Here is an 18,721-nt window from a genome sequence, read left to right on the forward strand (position 1 = left end):
ACAGTTGTTAGATCTTCTTGTTGGATAGACCCTTTAAGTAGGATATAATGTCCTTCCTCTTCCCTTATTACCGTCTTTGGTTTAAAATCTAATTTGTCTGATATAAGGATTGCCACCCCAGCTTTCTTTTGGTGTCCATTAGCATGGTAAATGGTTTTCCACCCCCTCACTTTCAATCTGGGGGTGCCTTTGGGTCTAAAATGAGTGTCTTGCAGACTGTATATAAATTTAGATCTTTGAAAAATCACTCCTTGTGTGTGTATGTGTGTGTGTGTGTGTGTGTGTATGTGTTGGGGGTGTAAATTAGTGAAGACACTCCACTCCTGGCAAAGAAGTCATGGAGGGGAGGACTTGTGGTAGGTAGGTAAGTGTAAAGAGTATGGAGAAGTAACAAGAAGGATCCCTTCCTCTGAACATGACCCTACTCCATGCAAGCAGCTAATGAGACTTATCCACTCAGAGAATGGATAAAGATTTGGTTACCTCATGATGTGACATTAGTACTTTCTTATCATACAAATAGTAAGCATTTGATAAATATTTTCTATGTTCTGATTTGATCTGATTTTTAGATATCAATAAGATGGAATAAAAACAGACTCTAAGTGGTTCAAGGGATTCAAGTAGGGATAGTAACAAGAGAGAAACACAAACTTCCAGGCTCCAAAAGCTCAGTAAATCTGAGACACCAACGTGTGATTTTGGATCATTTTGGAAGTATTTCAGTGGTTGACCTGTCTTGCTGAATATTTAATCTGGTATTATTTCAGGATGTTTTGCTGAAATTATTCCAATTACAGGTTTCTGATTGTTTGTGTATGCACATATACACATACGCACACACGTTCAATCAGTAATTCAGAAAACATTTACTTGGATTCAAATAATATTAAATGCTTGTTTCCCCAACTGGGTTATGAGTTTTCGCAGTGCAAACACAATGTATAAATAGCACGTCGTGTAGTGTCTGATGTGTATTAATGCTTAATAAATATTTGTTGCATAAATTTGTCTCCTTTTACAAGACAGTTTCCTAGAAACCATGTCAATGTCAGGCAAGAAGAGCCTGTATTTACCGTCTTTTTATATCAGAGGAGTTGAAATCACAAAAGAAGCAATGTACAGCAGCTAGGACTTGTCACATTGTCCAGTAGGCCCTTCTTGAGTACCTGACTACGGTCCAATCCACTTTCCTAACACATAACCTTTCTCTCATCTGGCTTCTTTCTGTCCCCGTTCCCATGGTAAACTTCTTTTTTAATTTAATTTTATTTTTTTCTCATAACTTGCTGTTGCATCAGCTACAGCTGCCCTTTACAAATCACCTCTAACCTTCACTTTTGTCTTCACTCTTGCTTACCCCACTCTTGGCCCCGTGTACCTGGCTCTTGGAGGCTTGTCTTTCTAATCCTCAGGATCTTAGGCCCTTCTCCTGGGGCAGCTGGGATTTTCAAAGTTGGTCAGAACATAAAGATGTCCAGACAGCTCTATTTTGTGGGGTTTAATAATACAAATAGAGTGCTCAAATGTGTTCATTTGATTTATAAATACACAGCTTTGTCACTGAGACCCTGGGAAGGAAAATATTTGTACAATTATATCTAGTTTTTGTAGAGATAACTTTATGTCTATTTAAGGTTATGAGTTCTTTAAAGAAGTACAACCTGATTTTTAGTTTTAAAATGCTTTCAGAAAACTTTCAGTTTTATATGGAGATTGTTGGTTATATGAATATTACAGCTAGTTTTGTAAATAAAGACAAATGGCTTGGATTTTGTGGAAGTTATTTTAAAGTTGGTCATATTTTGCGAAGAAGGCCTAACTTTTTATTTAGCATATAATTATTCAAATAGCCAAGTAAAATGTATGGCTATGATTAATGGGACATTTATGAGAGCTGTTACTTTCTGTGAAAATACCAGAAACACAGAGTTTAGACTATTACTGATATAGGAAACATCTTCCAACATTATAAATTATTTGGATAAGATAACATGCATTACGTTTTTTTGTTTTGTTTGTGTTTTGCTTTGTTTTTTTTTCTGGGAAGCCAGGCCACGGTGAGCAGAAAACAGATTCTATGACCACCGGCCCATAGAAACTCAGTGAGCCTCTCTGGCAGGGCATGAAGGAGTTTGATCCTTGGTCTAATTAGGCATACTCCCTCTGGGACTCTGCTTAGAAGTCAAAATTAAGGCTTTCCTTGTTTCCTTGCAGTGATGGGGAAATCCATTTCAATTCAGCAGCATTCCCTTGATTTGAACACATTTGAGGACTTGGAAACATAGCAGAGCAAGCTCAAGGGTTGCAGAGTGGAGCTGCCAGTTAGCAGAATTGGCAGGCACCCCTCCTAAGCTTTTTGGTTTAAAGAGGCTGCTTCCCTCCCACAAGGAAGAAGCCAGAACCATATGGACCAAACCCCAGGTGGCTCTCTTCCACGGCTTGTGGTTTCCCTGAAACTTATTCCCCAAGCTTGAGGCCTGCCAGAGATTCTGTGATGGCAGACACATACAGTCATGATTTTGTAAAGCTGGTAGGGAAGAGAAACATGCAATTCAACCCCCAAAACATGAGTGGTGTACCTACTGTGTGTCAGGCATCTTCCTATGAAGGAAGAGGTGAAGATGCCATTGTTGCCACTCAAGTAGGTTAGTGTTTGTGGCTTATTCACTGCTGCTCTTGATCTATTACACGTTGTACAAATAGAAGGGGGATTAGGAGCAGAGAAACTCTGACAGGACAGTATTATGGAAAATTAGAAAGAACACCGCACTTGGAGTCACAGGACTCTGATCTCTGGTTCCATTACTTAGGAGTTATGTGCAAACGTGACTGACTAATGAAAGACTTCTTGACTTGTAAATGCTTTGTTCACATTGCTAAGTTTTAAGGATACTAATATAAATAAGATATGATCACTGACTTCAAGGTGTTTACTCTTAGGCCACATAAGTGTCACATTTTCTCATTTATTGACTGTGTCATTATCATAGTTACTGCCCTTTCCATATCATTAAGCTTCTTGGAGAAGCAAATTTGATAATATACATGGAAAATTTTTTAATTGTGAAAGACTGTATATGCATACATGGTAGATTTGTATAGTTTATTATACATAAGTAGTTTTCAAGGTGTGAAGTATCCAAACTAGTATATCTTGGTATTAGAAAACAAAACAAACAAAACCCATTTTTGAACTTTCAGACCATTATTTCTTTCCTTACAGAAGTGGTTCTGGGAGTGTAGTCCTGGATCAGCGTCACCCGGGAACTTAGTAGAAATGCAAATTGCTGGGCCCCAGTTAGATCTAATGAATTAGAAACTCTGAGGGTAGCATTCCACAGTCTGTTTTAACAAGCCCTCCACGTGATTCTGATATAACCCATCAAAGTAGAGGACCATGAATGTGGACCATCTTCTCTTTCCCCATCTAAACCGGCATGCCTGCCAAAGTTAGTACTATCCAGGCCAGCAGATTGTCCAAATCTCTTCAGGTGTAGAAAAATTTGGATCTGAGAAGAGAAGGAAACTTAAGGAGTCTAATTTATGCAAATGATAACTTCACATTGTTTCATCTTTTATTGATCAACAAATTTGTTCATAGCTTTCTGTTTTCCACGTGGCCCTGCCTTATTCAAATGACATGATACATTTTTAAAAAATTAAAAAGCATATCCTGACATTGCTCTCAAGACCTGGAGCATAACTTCATCCATTTGCTACTCAAAGATCTGTTTCCTTTTTTCCCCTCTATTTTTTATTGTCCTTTTCCCTTCAACTAAGAGCCTGAGAAGACAATGGGGGCTAATATGTTGATGCATTTTCCTCGTGTACAAAGAAGACTTTATTGAAAACTCTCCACGGGAAGCCTGTCTTTGTTTTACTGCAATTCCATAATAACCTGGTGACCCTGAAGAGGCAATTCTAGCTTAAGAGCTGAAACATCTTGCTGCCTGCCAAAAGTGAGAGGGACCTGCACTTTGGAATTTATGGAGATCTTATGTATTTGAAGGAATATTCCCTAGGTTATGTTTTCTTCAGAGACCAGAACCAAGGCATTCAGAAACAGCTGTGCAATGCGAAGCTGCTGGGGTGGATTCTTCATGTTCAGTTAATGGGTCCCACACAAACCTCACTGAGAGGAAGCCTACAGACCAGCGGTAAGAACACAGGAGCTGAGCTTCAAGTGTTCCTTTGGTTTACAGTGTTTTCTCATTTCTCCAAACACTCTGATAGAGAGTTAATTTGGGGAAAGTTGAAGGCTTGCTGTGTCCAGCTCCCTCTTTCTTTATATCCTTATATCATATAACTGCTTTCCCTCTCTGAAATTCTCAGTGCTTTTATAAAGGAGAGCACAACCCAATGAAGCTGTCACACACTATGGTGAACCTGACCTAATACGTTTCCCTCCTTGGATGTTAGACTCATATATTGGCAATTTATTAATACATTTTTTAAGACTTTATGTATTTATTTGACAGAGAGAGAGATAGAGAGAGCACAAGCAGGGGGAGCTCCCAAGTGGGGCTCCATCCCAGGACCCTGAGATCATAACCTGAGCCAAAGGCAGATACTTAACCAACTGAGCTACCCAGCTGCCCCTATCAGTACATTTTAATGAACTCCCTTTTATTTCCAAGGAAATCACCTGGAGAAGGTAATGATTAATTCAGAAAAGTATAAATATAGTCAACATCTTATATCACCATCAATGAATGCAAATGCTACTTTGCTTATAGGGCAAGGGAATTAGAGTTCCCTGATTGCCTATAAAGTCATGGAAAAGAAGAACAGTAATAGAAAGAAAAATTAAGATTTAATAGTTTATGTGTTGCTAACCACCAAGTCACTTTACTTCTATAGAAATTAGTCTCATCTGAAAATGAGAGTAACAAATGCTCATTATGCATTGTTCTAAGCATTCTTCAACTATCAATGAACTAAATTTATGTCACAATCCTGGGATGGTAAGTTTTGTGTCAACTAGAATGGGCCACAAAGTGCCCAGACATTTGGTCAAACATTATTCTAGGTGTGTTTGTCAGGTTGTGCCTGGATGAGATTAACATTTGAACTGGCACACTGAGTAAAGCAGTTTGCCTCTCTAGTGGTGGCGGTGGTGGGGGTGGGGTGTTCTCATCCAATTAGTTGAAGACCTAAATGGAACAAAAAGATGGATTAAGGGGGGGGGGCCCTTCTGTTTCAGTGTTTGAGTTGGGTCATTGGTCTTTTCTAGCCTTCAGACTCAGACTGAAACACTGGCTCTTCTTAGGTCTTGAGCCTGATGGCTTTCATACTAGAACTTATATGAGTGACTCTCTCAGGCCCTCAAATTCAGACTGGAATACACATTGGCTCTTGTGAGTTTCCAGCTTGCCATCTATAAGTCCTGTGACTTATTGGCCTCCATAATTGTGTGAGTCAATTACTTACAATAAATAAATCTCTTCCTCTTTCTTTCTACTTACACACAGTCACAGACACACACACACATACACGCACACATCCTATTGGTTCTGTTCTCTGGCTAACATGAAACCTGTTTAGTAGATATTATTGGTGTCTCTATTTTACAGAAGGGGAAACTCACACTAAGAAATTAGGTAACTTTCTGTGACAGTTTAAAAGTAGGTCCATAGATTCTTTGATACTCCTATCCCAAAAAGTGAAGGTTAATCCCTGTCCCCTTGAGTTTGGTCTGGACTTAGTGATTCATTTCTTTTTTTTTTTTTTAATAAGTTTTTATTTTAGTTCCAGTATAGCTAACATGCAGTGTTATACTAGTTTTAGGTGTACAATATAATGACTCAACAATTCTATACATTACTCAGTGCTCATCATGGTAAGTGTACTCTTTAATCCCTATCACCTATTTCACCCCCCCCCACACACACACCAACCTCTCCTCTGGTAACCATCAGTTTGTTCTCTAATCAAGAGTCTGTTTCTTGGTTTGCCCCTCTCTCTCTCTTTTCCTTTCCTTTGCTCCTTTGTGTTGTTTCTTAAATTCCACATATGAGTGAAATCATGTGGTATTTGTCTTTCTCTGACTGACTTATTTCACTTAGCATTATACTAACTCCATCCATGTCATTGTAAATGCAATATTTCATTCTTTTCTATGGCTGAATAATATTCCATTGTGAATATATACCACATCTTTATCCATTCATCTATCAATGGACAGATACTTAGGCTGCTTCCATAATTTGTCTATTATAAATAATGCTGCTGTAAACATAGAGGTGCATGTATCCCTTTGAATTAGTGTTTTTTTAATTCTTTGGGTAAATACCCAGCCGCACGATTGCTGGATAGGAGGGTAGTTCTATTTTTAACTTTTTGAAGAACCTCCATACTGTTCTCCACAGTGCCTGCACCAGGTTACATTCCCACCAACAGTGCATACGGGTTCCTTTTTCTCCACATCCTCACCAACACCTGTTGCTGCTTGTGTTGTTGATTTTAGCCATTCTGACAGGTGTGAGGTGATATCTCATTGTAGTTTTGATTTGCATTTCCCTAAAGGTAAGTGATATTGAACATCTTTTTATGCATCTGTTGGCCATCTGGATATCTTCTTTGAGGAAATAGCTGTTCATGTCTTCTGTCCATTTTTAATTAGATTATTTGGGGGGTGTTGAGTTGTAGAAGTTCTTTAAATATTTGGAATGTTAACCCTTTAGCAGGCATATCATTTGCAAATATCTTCTCCCATTCAGTAGGATGTCTTTTATTTTTGTTCACTGTGAAGGAGCTTCTTATTTTTATGAAGTCCTAATAGTTTATTTTTGTTTTTATTTTCCTTGCCTCGGGAGACATTATCTAGAAAAATGTTGCTAAAGCCAGTGTCAGAGAAACTACTGCCTATGCTCTCTTCTAGGATTTTTATGGTTTCAGGTCTCACATTTAGGTCTTTAAACCATTTTGAGTTTATTTTTATCTAGGGTGTAAGAAAGTAGTCCATTTTTATTCTTTTGTATGTAGCTGTCCAGTTTTCCCAACACCATTTGTTGAAGAGACTGTCTTTTCCCCATTGGATATTCTTTCTTGTTGTTGAAGATTAATTGATCATATAATTGTGAGTTTATTTCTGGATTTTCTATTCTGTTGCATTGATCTATGTGTCTATTTTATGTCAGTACTATACCATTTTTATTACTATAGCTTTGTAATATAACTTGGAAGTCTGGAATTGTGATACCTCCAGTTTTGTTTTTCTTTTTAATGATTGCTCTAGTTATTTGATGTCTTTTGTGGTTCCATACAAATTTTAGGATTGTTTGTTCTAATTCTGTGAAAAATGCTTTTGATTTTTTTTTCTCAAGGAGAGTGCACAAGCAGGGTGAGCGGCAGACAGAGGGAGAGGGAGAAGCAGGCTCCTCACTGAGCAGGGAGCCAGATGTGGGGCTCAATCCCAGGATGCTGGGATCATGACCCCAGCCAAAGACAGATGCTTAACCAACTGAGCCATCCAGGTGCCCCATGCTGTTGATATATTGATAGGGTTGCATTAAATGTGTATATTGCTTGGAGTAGTAAAGACATTTTAACAATATTTGTTCTAATACATGGGCATGGAACATCTTTCCATTTCTTTATGTCATCTTCAATTTCTTTCATTGATGTTTTATAGTTTTCAGAGTATAGATCTTTCACCTGTTTGGTTAAGTTTATTCCTAGATATGATATTATTTTTGGTGCAATTTAAATGGGATCATTTTCTTAATTTCTCTTTCTGCTATTAGTGATTCATTTCTAATGAATAGTTGTGATGGGATGCCCCTCTTAAGACTAAATTATAAAAACACTGTGCCTTGGTCTCTTTCTGTCTGTCTCTATCTCTCTGATCACTTGTTCTAGGGAAAGCCAATTACCAAACCTGTGAGCAGCTCTATGAAGTGACCTATATAGTGAGGAATTAAAACCTCCTGCCAATAGCCACAGAAGTCAACTTGGATTCTTGGGCGTGTTCAGATGACTCCAAATCATTAGAGATCCTAAACCAAATCTAGCTAACTAAGCCTCTCCTGTATTGCTGACCTTTATAGATTGTGTGTGATAAATATTTGTTATTTTTAAGCTTCCAAATTTGGGATAGCTTGTTACACAGCAAGCTATGACAATTACACTTGCCAGAGGTCACACAGTTCATAAAAATCAGGATCCCAACCCTGACAGTATGCAGCAGGATCAATAGTTTTAAATGTACCTCCTGTTGCTTGTCTTAACCACACAGTATCACAGACCACAAACCTTTGATTACCATCCTCACTCCAAAATAACTCTGATAAAAGAGGAGGTCAAAACCTCCATATCTCACTTCAAATAGTTCCTGTCATGGATGCTCTTTAATAGAAACAGTAAATCAGAGTAATGGAGTTTGTTTTCTTCTAGTTATTAGACCTCAGAGTCGTTCTTGCCAAACCTTACCTAACAGATGAGAGATTGAGGTTCAGTTGTGCTCTAGCCCAACTGACTGCCTGAAAGAGGGTTGAACACTTGTCATTCTTCTTTTTCTTATTGAAAAATAATATTTTGTGAGACACAATCTAATTGAGGCCTCTGCTTAATTGAGATCTAATTTAATAAGTTTTTTTTTCTTGAACAAGGAATTTTTATTTTTTATTAGCTTCAGAGGTAGAATTTAGTGATTCAGCAGCTGCCTATAACACCCAGTGCTCATTACAGCAAGTGCTCTTCTTAATGCCCATCACCCAATTATCCCAACCCCCCTACCCACCTCCCCTCCAGCAACCCTCAGTTTGTTTCCTAGAGTTCAGGGTCTCTTATGGTTTGCCTCCCTCCCAATTTTCATCTTATTTTATTTTTCCTTCCCTAATAACTTTCTGATATCATTTTCAAAGAGTAATGGCAGGGTGACTAACAGTGCTCACTTCTCCAGAGATATCTTAGGACAGAATAATAAACTTGTGATGTGTTGCAGGTCCCTATACATGCCTTGTTTCTTACCTCCAGGCCTTTGCATAGGCTGCTTTCACTCTCTAGAAAGCCCTTCCTCCCCTGGCACTCTCTCCTGATCTGCCTTACATCCAACTGCCTCCATAATTCTTCGAGATTCAGTTACATATTCAGTGTCTTCTAAGATACCTTCTTGTTATCATTTTACCCACTGCAACTCCTTGGATTCCAATAGCAATTTAGATAGCATAACACAGACGAAAAGCATCTTTTTTGGAAACAAATAGGTACTGATTTCAGCCAAGCTTGTGATATATACTAGCTGTGTATCCTTGGCTAAGTGTCCCAGCCATGCTAAACCTGATCTTCTATCAGGTGGAGATATGAGGATTAAATGACTACGTAAATGAGAATGGCCCTGGCATATAAAAAAATCCTAAATAAATATTAGCTATTATTTTTATCATGTGAAGTACATATAAAAATGCATACAGAATTTTCAATTATTTTCTCTTTTAGAAGAGGTGCTTTTTTACTGAAATATAGTTGACACACAATGAGAATAAGTGCTTTCTGAATGAATGAATGTAATTTTAGTGTCTTGTCTTTATAGCAGTGATGGCTCATGCTATGGTAGTGAGAAGAATTCTTGTTCATTTATCCTCACTGCCACTTCATTTAAATATATCTCCAACTGAATTCCCCAAGTTTGTTTCTATCCAATCATCTTGCCAAATCTTTAGGTCTTAAACCTTGACTCATAATGACACCCTTCCCTTTCTTTCACCCTTTTCGAGCATTTTGTAAATTGTTCATTCTACACCTTTCTCATTTGCTCCCTTTCTTTATGCCAAGGGCGCCTGACTGAATGCAACCTGCATTTCCTTTAGTTCTCTTGCTTCAGCCACCTCTGGTGAGTCACAACTCTCCATTTGGTGTCTCCAGTTCCAACATTCTATTCTCCATGTCGATATATTTATTTATCCCCAAATGGCCCTTATCATATTACTCCCTGCAAAATATAATATATTGGCTGTCCATGTCTTCAAAATGGGAAATTTCACATATTTGTTGCAGATTGCAGTGAAGACACATTGCCTGCTTTTACCTTATTCATGTTCTCCCCTTTATTGAAACCTTATGGCTTCTGCTTCCATAACACACCACCACGCTTTTCCATCTCCAGGCTTTTAACCATTCCTTTTTCTAGAAAGCCCTCTTGCTCCATCTTTGCCTGTGGAAATAAAGTTGTCTTGCAAGACTTTCTTACATGTCACTTTCTCCATGAAATCTTCCTTCATTACCTCACCCTTTTCCCAGGACCAGAGGCTACAGTTTTTTTTTTCCTTGCATCTCCACGGCCCTTTGCCCTTTGTTTACAAAATTTCTCCTATGCTTTGTGTAATGGGATTTCGTCTCCTTCCTTGCAAATTTTAAATTACTTGTACTTTAACCACCTTGATAATCATCTCCTTTCTGAAGTTAAGTGCTGTGATTTGCATCAAATAAAGATTCAGATCCTGAATTGAATTGTATTATATAACCAGTTAAAATTTCCAGTAATATGGGTATAATTAGAATTATATAAATGCAGTTTAAGATAAAATCATCTCTTTCCCACAGAGTTTTTGAGAGTGACAAACACTGTTGCTGTTTAGGCAACTCTAGCATAAATATCTTTACCTAAGTGTCATTATAATGTGGAGAAATTGTCTTTGTATGAATGTTTGGGATCGAAATTGCTGTCTGTCTGCCTTCCAATTACTAGAAAACCCAAACTAGCCAACTCAAGATAGACTTTTAACAAAATACTTCCCTGTAATGATAATTGCTTTTGGGCTTCAAACTGACTTATTTACTAGCTTTTCGATTTGAAAGTCACTTCTTTTTAGGACCTGAAGGGTTTTTGCACTGCCTGGGGAATTGGGCAGCCGCCTTTAATTAGAAAAAGGCCAAGATATTCAACATACACTAAGATTTGTGATATTTGTGATGGGGCTGGAGTGAGGTGAGGAGAAAGTGTGGGTTCAAGAAGGGCAAAATTACTCATTTTTTACCTTTTGTATGTTATTTCCTGAGTCAGTGGGAGAAAGGAAAAACAAAGAATTCTGATTTGTATTCCCTAAACACACAACCCTGGATAGACTCAATGGATATGCTACCAGGCAGGATTGCTGGCCGGCATAGAAAGTGCTCTCTGCAGAGTTGCACAAAATTTAGACCTGTTCACATGAGGAACAAATAGTCCTAGGGAAATAAAATAAAGATTTTCAAGTATGTATTGTTAATTATATTTTAAAATTAGGAATTACATCCACATTTGATCCAATAATTCTTAACCTTTATAAAAACGGCATGTTGCAAAATTCCCACCAGAAAGTTGAGAGGTATTTGGAACACAGAAGACAGGTTTGGCTCACGACACAAAAGGCCCTTGACTTCCAGAGGCAATATTTTTCTTTGAAAATTATTAAGCCCTTCAAATTTTGTTAATAAATCTGTTTGAAGTAGAGTTGAGGAGTATATGCCAGCTAGCTAAAAACAAAAAAGTGCCTAATTTTGTTTAGGTGTTTTGCATTTTTTCTTTATCTTCTTAAAGTGTTTACTACATTTATACAAAAGGAAACAGTTTTTCAATGACCTGGAAATCTCAAATTATCTTTGAAACGCAAGTTACTTGTTTTAAAAATTGTAAACTTTTGAGATTGTGAAATAAGCAACACAATTTCATTTAGAAAGGAACATTAACCCAAACACAGGTTTTTCTTTTTTTTTTAAAGGAAATTGGCTTTCCCCCATCTTTTTCTAGAGACCTGGGAATATTATCAAGGACTAAAATAATTAATTGTCACTAAAGGACACACTTATCAAATATCATTTACATCAAATTTGAGGTTCCCTTTTTTCTATATTTAATAGCCATTTAAGATGTAGAAATGTGCCTGTTAAAGAATATCACAACCATGTTAATAGTGAAGCAACAATTTTATGAAAGCTAATCCAAGAGATCATTCCGAATTTTCTTAACAAAGGAAATTAACATTGATAACCATCTTTCTGGCTGCTGAAGAAAATGAAATATATCATTTCCATATGTGTTTATAACACATAAAAATATATTTGAATTTTAAGAGCTTGTTAAAATAATTCAGCTTTACAAAATTGTCACATTGAGAACCTTGCTTGCCTTAGAAAATCAGTATTTATTCCATCAATTACTACTATAAGTGCCTCTAAACAATACATTCTTTGCTGCATTTAATTAGTTAATTTAATTTTAAGATAAATAATTATGAAGGTCACTGAATGTATAACTGATGGTAATATAATGAATCTTTTAAAACTTTTTATTTGACTATGGTTGACGCACAACATTGCATCAGTTTTAGGTATACAATATACCGATTCAACATTTCTACATACTACGCTCACCTTAACTGTAGCCACTATCTATCACCATAAAATGCTATTACAGAATCATTGATTATATTCCTCATGCTATACCTCTTATTCCCATGACTTAATTATGCCATAACTGGAAACCTCTATGTCCCACTCTCCTCCACCCATTTTGCCCATCCCTTTACCCCCTTCCCTGTGGCAACCTCAGTTTGTTCTCTGTTGCAGTCATTATTTTTCTGATTTTCAAGGTATCTAATTCTGTGGGCATTAATTTTCTTTTCTGTTTTCAGTTTCTTCTTTTTTTTAAGTTTTTATGTTAATTCCAGTTAACATACAGTGTAATATTAGTTTCAGGTGTATAGTATAGAGATTCAACATTTCCATACATCACCTGGTGCTCATCACAAGTGCACTCCTTGATCCCCATCACCTATTTCACCCATCCCCCCACCTCCTCTCTGGTAACTATAGTTTGTTCTTTATAGTTAAGAGTCTGTTTCTTGGTCTGTCTGTCTCTCTCTCTCTCTTTCTCTCTCTCCCCACCCACCTTTGCTCATTTGTCTTGTTTCTTAAATTCCACATGAGTGGAATCATATGGTATTTGTCATTCTCTGACTTATTTTGCTTAGCATTATCCTCTCCAGGTCCATCCATGTTGTTGCAAATGGCAAAATCTCATTATGTTTATGGCTGAATACTATAGTATGTCATTGTGTGTGTGTGTGTGTGTATCACATCACATATATATATCATATATATATATCACATCACATATATATATATAATGATAGCATGCCCTTGTGTGTGTGTGTGTATATATGTATCTATCACATTGTATATATATCACATCTTCCTTATCCATTCATCTATCAATGGACAGACACTTGGGCTGCTTCCATAATTTGGCTATTGTAAATAATGCTGCAATAAACAGGAGTACGTGTATCCCTTTGAATTAGTGTTTTTGTAGTTTTGGGGTAAATACACAGCAGTGTGATTGCTGGGTCATAGGGTAGTTCTATTTTTAACTTTTTGAAGAACCTCCATACTGTTTTCCACAGTGCCTGCACCAGGTTACATTCCCACCAACAGTGCATGCTGGTTCCTTTTTCTCCACATCCTCGCCAACACCTGTTGCTGCTTGTGTTGTTGATTTTAGCCATTCTGACAGGTGTGAGGTGATATCTCATTGTAGCATTGATATGCATTTCCCTGATGGTAAGTGACAATAAACATCTTTTCAATCTGTTCGTTGGCCACACGAACTGGATGTCTTCACTGAAGAAATGTCTTTTCATGTCTTTTGCCCCTTTTTAATTGGATTATTTGGTTTTTGGGTGTTGAGTTGTCTAAGTTCTTTATATATTTTGGATCCTAACCCTTTATCAGGTGTGTCATTTGCAAATATCTTTTCCCATTCCATAGGATGCCTTTTTGTTTTGTTGATTGTTTCCTTCACAGTGCAGAAGCTTTTTATTTGTATGTATCCTAAGAGTTTTTGCTTTTACTTCCCTTGCCTCAGGAGATATCTAGAAAAATGTTGCTACGGCCAAGGTCATAGAGGTTACTACCTGTGTTCTCTTGTAGGATTTTTATGGTTTTAGGTCTCAATTTAGGTCTTTAATCCATCTTGAATTTATTTTTAATTTTCTTACTTTGCATGCTATATTATAGTAGTGGACTTTCTAGAAGAATTATATTCCTATAAAAATCTTTCTTTAAGGAACACTGATAAAGTTTTCACTCTCCTTTTTTTTTTCTATGAAAAAATATATATTCACACACACATATACTATAAACACATAAGTAAATACACATACATATACACTATATGTATCAAATTGGGTGTATACATATGCATAATATATACATAAATTTAGTGAGGTATAATATATATCAATAAAATACATTCATTTAGGGCGCCTGGGTGGCTCAGTTGGTTAGGCGACTGCCTTCGGCTCAGGTCATGATCCCGGAGTCCCTGGATCGAGTCCCGCATCGGGCTCCCTGCTCGGCAGGGAGTCTGCTTCTCCCTCTGACCCTCCTCCCTCTCATGCTCTCTGTCTCTCATTCTCTCTCTCTCAAATAAATAAATAAAGTCTTTAAAAAAAAATACATTCATTTAAGCATAGAAGTTGGTAAATTTTGAAAAATGTATAGAATATTGTATCCATCACCATAGTCAAAATATACAGTATTTCATCACCCCAAAAATTTCCTTTGTTCTCCTTTAAACCTATTTCCACAATTTCATTCCAGATGAGGCAAATGAATATCTGCTCTCTGTCACTAGAGATTAATTTTTCCTGTTCTAGAATTGTATGGAGAAACACAGTATGCACATGTTTTTGCATATGTCTGCATTCACTCATCATAGAGTTTTTGAGATTTTTGCATGTTATTTTCTCTCTTGTTGAATAGTTATTTGGTTGAATGAATAGCACAGTTTGTTTATCTATTACCTACTGATAAACACCTTGGTTGTTTCCAATTTGGAGTTATTATGTGTAAAGCTTCTATGGGCATTCTTGTACAAATATTTATTTGTACATATATTCTCGTTTCTATTGGTAGATATCTAGGAGTAGAATTCTATCTTTCAGAAATTATTTATTTACATTTATAAGAAACACTCAAAGTAGTTCGATACTGCAAAGTGGTTTTCACATTTTATACCCCTTGCAATGTGTACTAATTTCAGTTGTTCCATATCTTTACCAAAAGTTGCTATTGCCAGTCTTTTTAGTTTTTAGCTTTTTATCTGTCTAGTGAGTATGTTGATAGTTCCTGTGGTTTTAATTTCCATTTCCCCAATAACTAATGTTGTTGAGAAATTTTTCATGTGCTTATTAGCTGTTTGTGTATTTTCTTTAGTGGACTGTTCAAATTTTTGGCCATTTTTAAAAACTGGGTTGTTTTCTTACTATGAATTGTTTGTATAATCTGGATAAAGTCTCTTGTTACAAATATATTTTGCAAATATTTTATCCTAATATGTCACTTATGGGCTTGTCCTTTTTTTTTTTTTCTTCACAGTGTCTTTTAAAAAGCAGCATTTTAAAAAATGTTTTATTAGATATAATTTATTAATGTTTTCCTTATGTTTGTTTCTTTTGGAACTATGTCTAAAAAAAGTTGTTTGCCACATGGTCACAAAGATTTCCTTTGATGTTTTCTTTTAGAACTTTTATAGTTATAGATTTTGTGTTTATGTCCATGTTCCATTTCAAATTAACTTTTATATATATGTGGTAAAGTTTTAAGATTATTATTTTTTCTAAATATGGATGTCTAGTGTCAACCCCGTTTATGGAAAAGATTTTCCTTTATCCATTAAATTACTTTAATACTTTTGACAAAACTCAATTGACTTTTATGTACTGTCTATTTCTGGAATCTATACTATTTTATCATTCTACATACCTACACTTATGCCAATATATCACATATTTTTCCAGACTTATGTTTTCTTCTTTTCTTCTGGGACTCTGCTCACATGAATGCCATGTTTGTTATTTTTCCTGAGATATCTGTGGTTTGAAGTTCTATCCAATTTTTTTTCAGTTTACTTTCTCTTTGCTTTCAGATTGGACAATTCATTTAGATATGTCTTCTAGTTCACTGATAATTTCTCCAGTCATCTCCATTCTTTTATTAAGCCCATCCAGTGATGTTTTGTTGTTGCGCTTGTCATTACCATATTTTTCAGTTCAAAACTTTCTTTTGGTTCTATGTTATATCTTTTGTTTCTTTACCAAGGACTTCTATTTTCTTCATTTGTTTTCAAGATGATTTGCAATTGTTTGCTGGAGCACTTTTACGAAAGTTGCTTTTCTAGTCTGTTACAAGCTTCTATTAAAAAAATACCACAGACTGAGTGGTTTACATAACAGAAATTTATTTTCTTATAGTTTTGGATGCTAGAAGTCCAAAATAGGCTGCCGTCATGGTCAGGTTCTGGTGAGAGTTCTCTTCTGGGCTAGCAGATGGCTGCTTTCTTACTGTGTCTTCACATGATGGGAAATGAGAGAGAGGAAAGAGAAAGAGAGAGAGAGCTTAAGCAAGTTCTCTGGTATCTTCTCTTACAAGGGCACTAATCCCTGCCCTCATGACCTCATCTAATTCTAATTACCTTCCAAAGGCCCTTATCTCAAAATATCATCACATTGGGGCTTAGGGACCACGGTATGAATTTGGGGTAGGGGGAGACACAAACATTCAGTCCATATATTGTTTTAAAATCCTTGTCAGACAATTCCAACATTTGTGCCATCTCAGTGTTAGCAATCTTCTACTGCCTTTTCTCATTGAGACTGAGGTCATAGAGGTTCTTGCTATGATGCGTAATTTGGGATTTTATCCTATAAATTATGTGTATTATGTTATGAGACCCCAGCTCCTAAAATCTATTTAGCAGGCAGTCAACCTGTTTAGTCCACAAAAAAATGCACATTTTTGTGAACTGTAATTAAAATGTCAATTTGTTTTCAAAGCCTTTGCAGTGCTATTTTGCTCTGCTGCATTTGTGTGTTTCCCAGAGGCTAACCTGAATCCTCCCTTGTATTTCAGATCCCTGCTCAGTTCTCAACTCTTGCTCTGTTGTTTCTTGTCAGTTTCATGCATGAGCCACTTAGAGGTCCGCTCAGGAATTCATACACAGATTTTGCAAATTTCTTTCTGCAACTCCCTCCCTTCTGAACTCCTCCCCCAGCTCTACTGTTGGGGAGGAGGGAATGTGCATTACCTCCTTATTGCACAGTTGTGAAGAAAGACTGGGTGCTGTCCATAGTCTTTGAAGATGCAGAAAGGAAATACCATTGTATTGTTCCTCAAATCCTGAGACTCCTGGACAGTCTTCCTTTTCTGCAACTTTCAAAGTGTTTTGTCAGTTGTTTTAGAAAATTTGGCTCTATGGTTCTGTTTTGTTGTTGTAGTTTGTGAGATGAGTATGGTGGAATGTATTTATATTATATCTAGAATCAGAAGCCCCATTTTGATGCAGTGATTTGATGTCTTTAAAAGTTGGTAAATTTTTTCTGTTATTATTCCTTAACATATTCTCTGTCTCTCTCTCTCCTTTTTTTTTCTCTCCTCTACTTTGGTACCCCAATTACTCATGTTATTTCTTCTCACTGTATTCACTATGTCTTTTATTTTCTCTTTTGCATTTCTCTGTCCTTTTTAAATTTTTCCTCTGACCTATTGTCTACTTTATTCTCACTTCTTCTATGTCAAGTCCTCTGTTAAGCAAATCTATTGAGTTTTTAATTTCTAATATTGTATTTTTCAGTTCTAGGATTTCTATTTGGTTCTTTCATTTTTTAAAAAAATAATTTCTAGTTCTATGCCAAAATTTTCAATCTTATCATTTATCACCTTAAACATCCTAAGCTACTTTAAAATTATTCCAGATAACTCTACTATCTTAAGTCCTTTTGAGTGTTTTTCTAGTGTTTATACTGTCTTTTTTTCTTGCATGTCTGATGATTTTTTATTGACTACTAGACAATGTATGTGAACAAATTGTAAAGATAATTTGAGACTTAGAATAATATTATATTTCATCAGGTCGGATGCAAACTTGCTTCTTCAAGGTGTCTGGAGGTGCTGGTGACTCCATATGACATAGGTCTAATTTTAGGGGTTAATATGCATTGAGATGTTTTCAGCCATGCCAGAAGTTTCTATTTCCAGTTCACCCTTTCTTTAAAAATGTAGCCTTTCAGGGTCCTGTCCTAATGTGTGTAGATTTTCTCATGCCCCTTCCTATGGGCAGCCTTGAACTCCACATTTTAGATCCCCTGGTTTATGAGGATCTCAGGACCTCTTGGGTTCTCAGCAGTTCCTTGCAACTAACATGTGCTCCTAGAGCAAGCACAGGACTATATTCTCCTAACTCCTGTCCCCATCATCCTTTTTTCCTTGTTAACTTCTTGATACTTTTGAGCAAAGAAAACTCTTGCCTGTCACTTTTTGCTATCATGAACAGGTGTTTAATCTGAATCACCTAGTGTATTAGCCAGGGTTCTTCAGAGAAATAGAGGGAATAGAATAGAATAGAAGAATAGAATAGAATAGAATAGAATAGAATAGAATAGAATAGAAAGATAGAGAGAGAGAGAGGAAAGAGACCATTTTAGGAATCAACTCATGTGGTTATGCAAGCTGGAGAACAAGGAAAGCCAGTTGGTATAATTGAGTTTGAGACCAAAGACCTGAGAACATGGGAAGTTGATAGCCAGAATCTGAAGGCCTGAGACCAGGAGCTCTGATGTCAGAAGGCAGGAGAAGATCATCATCCCAGCTCAAGAAGAAAGAACAAAAATGCACCCTTCCTCCAAGTTTTTTGTTCTGTTTGGTCCCTCAGTGGTTTGGATGATGCCTGACATGGGGAGGG

This window comes from Leptonychotes weddellii, chromosome 2 (genome assembly GCF_054177405.1).
Source record: "Leptonychotes weddellii isolate Sample4059 chromosome 2, ASM5417740v2, whole genome shotgun sequence".
Lineage (NCBI taxonomy): Eukaryota > Metazoa > Chordata > Mammalia > Carnivora > Phocidae > Leptonychotes > Leptonychotes weddellii.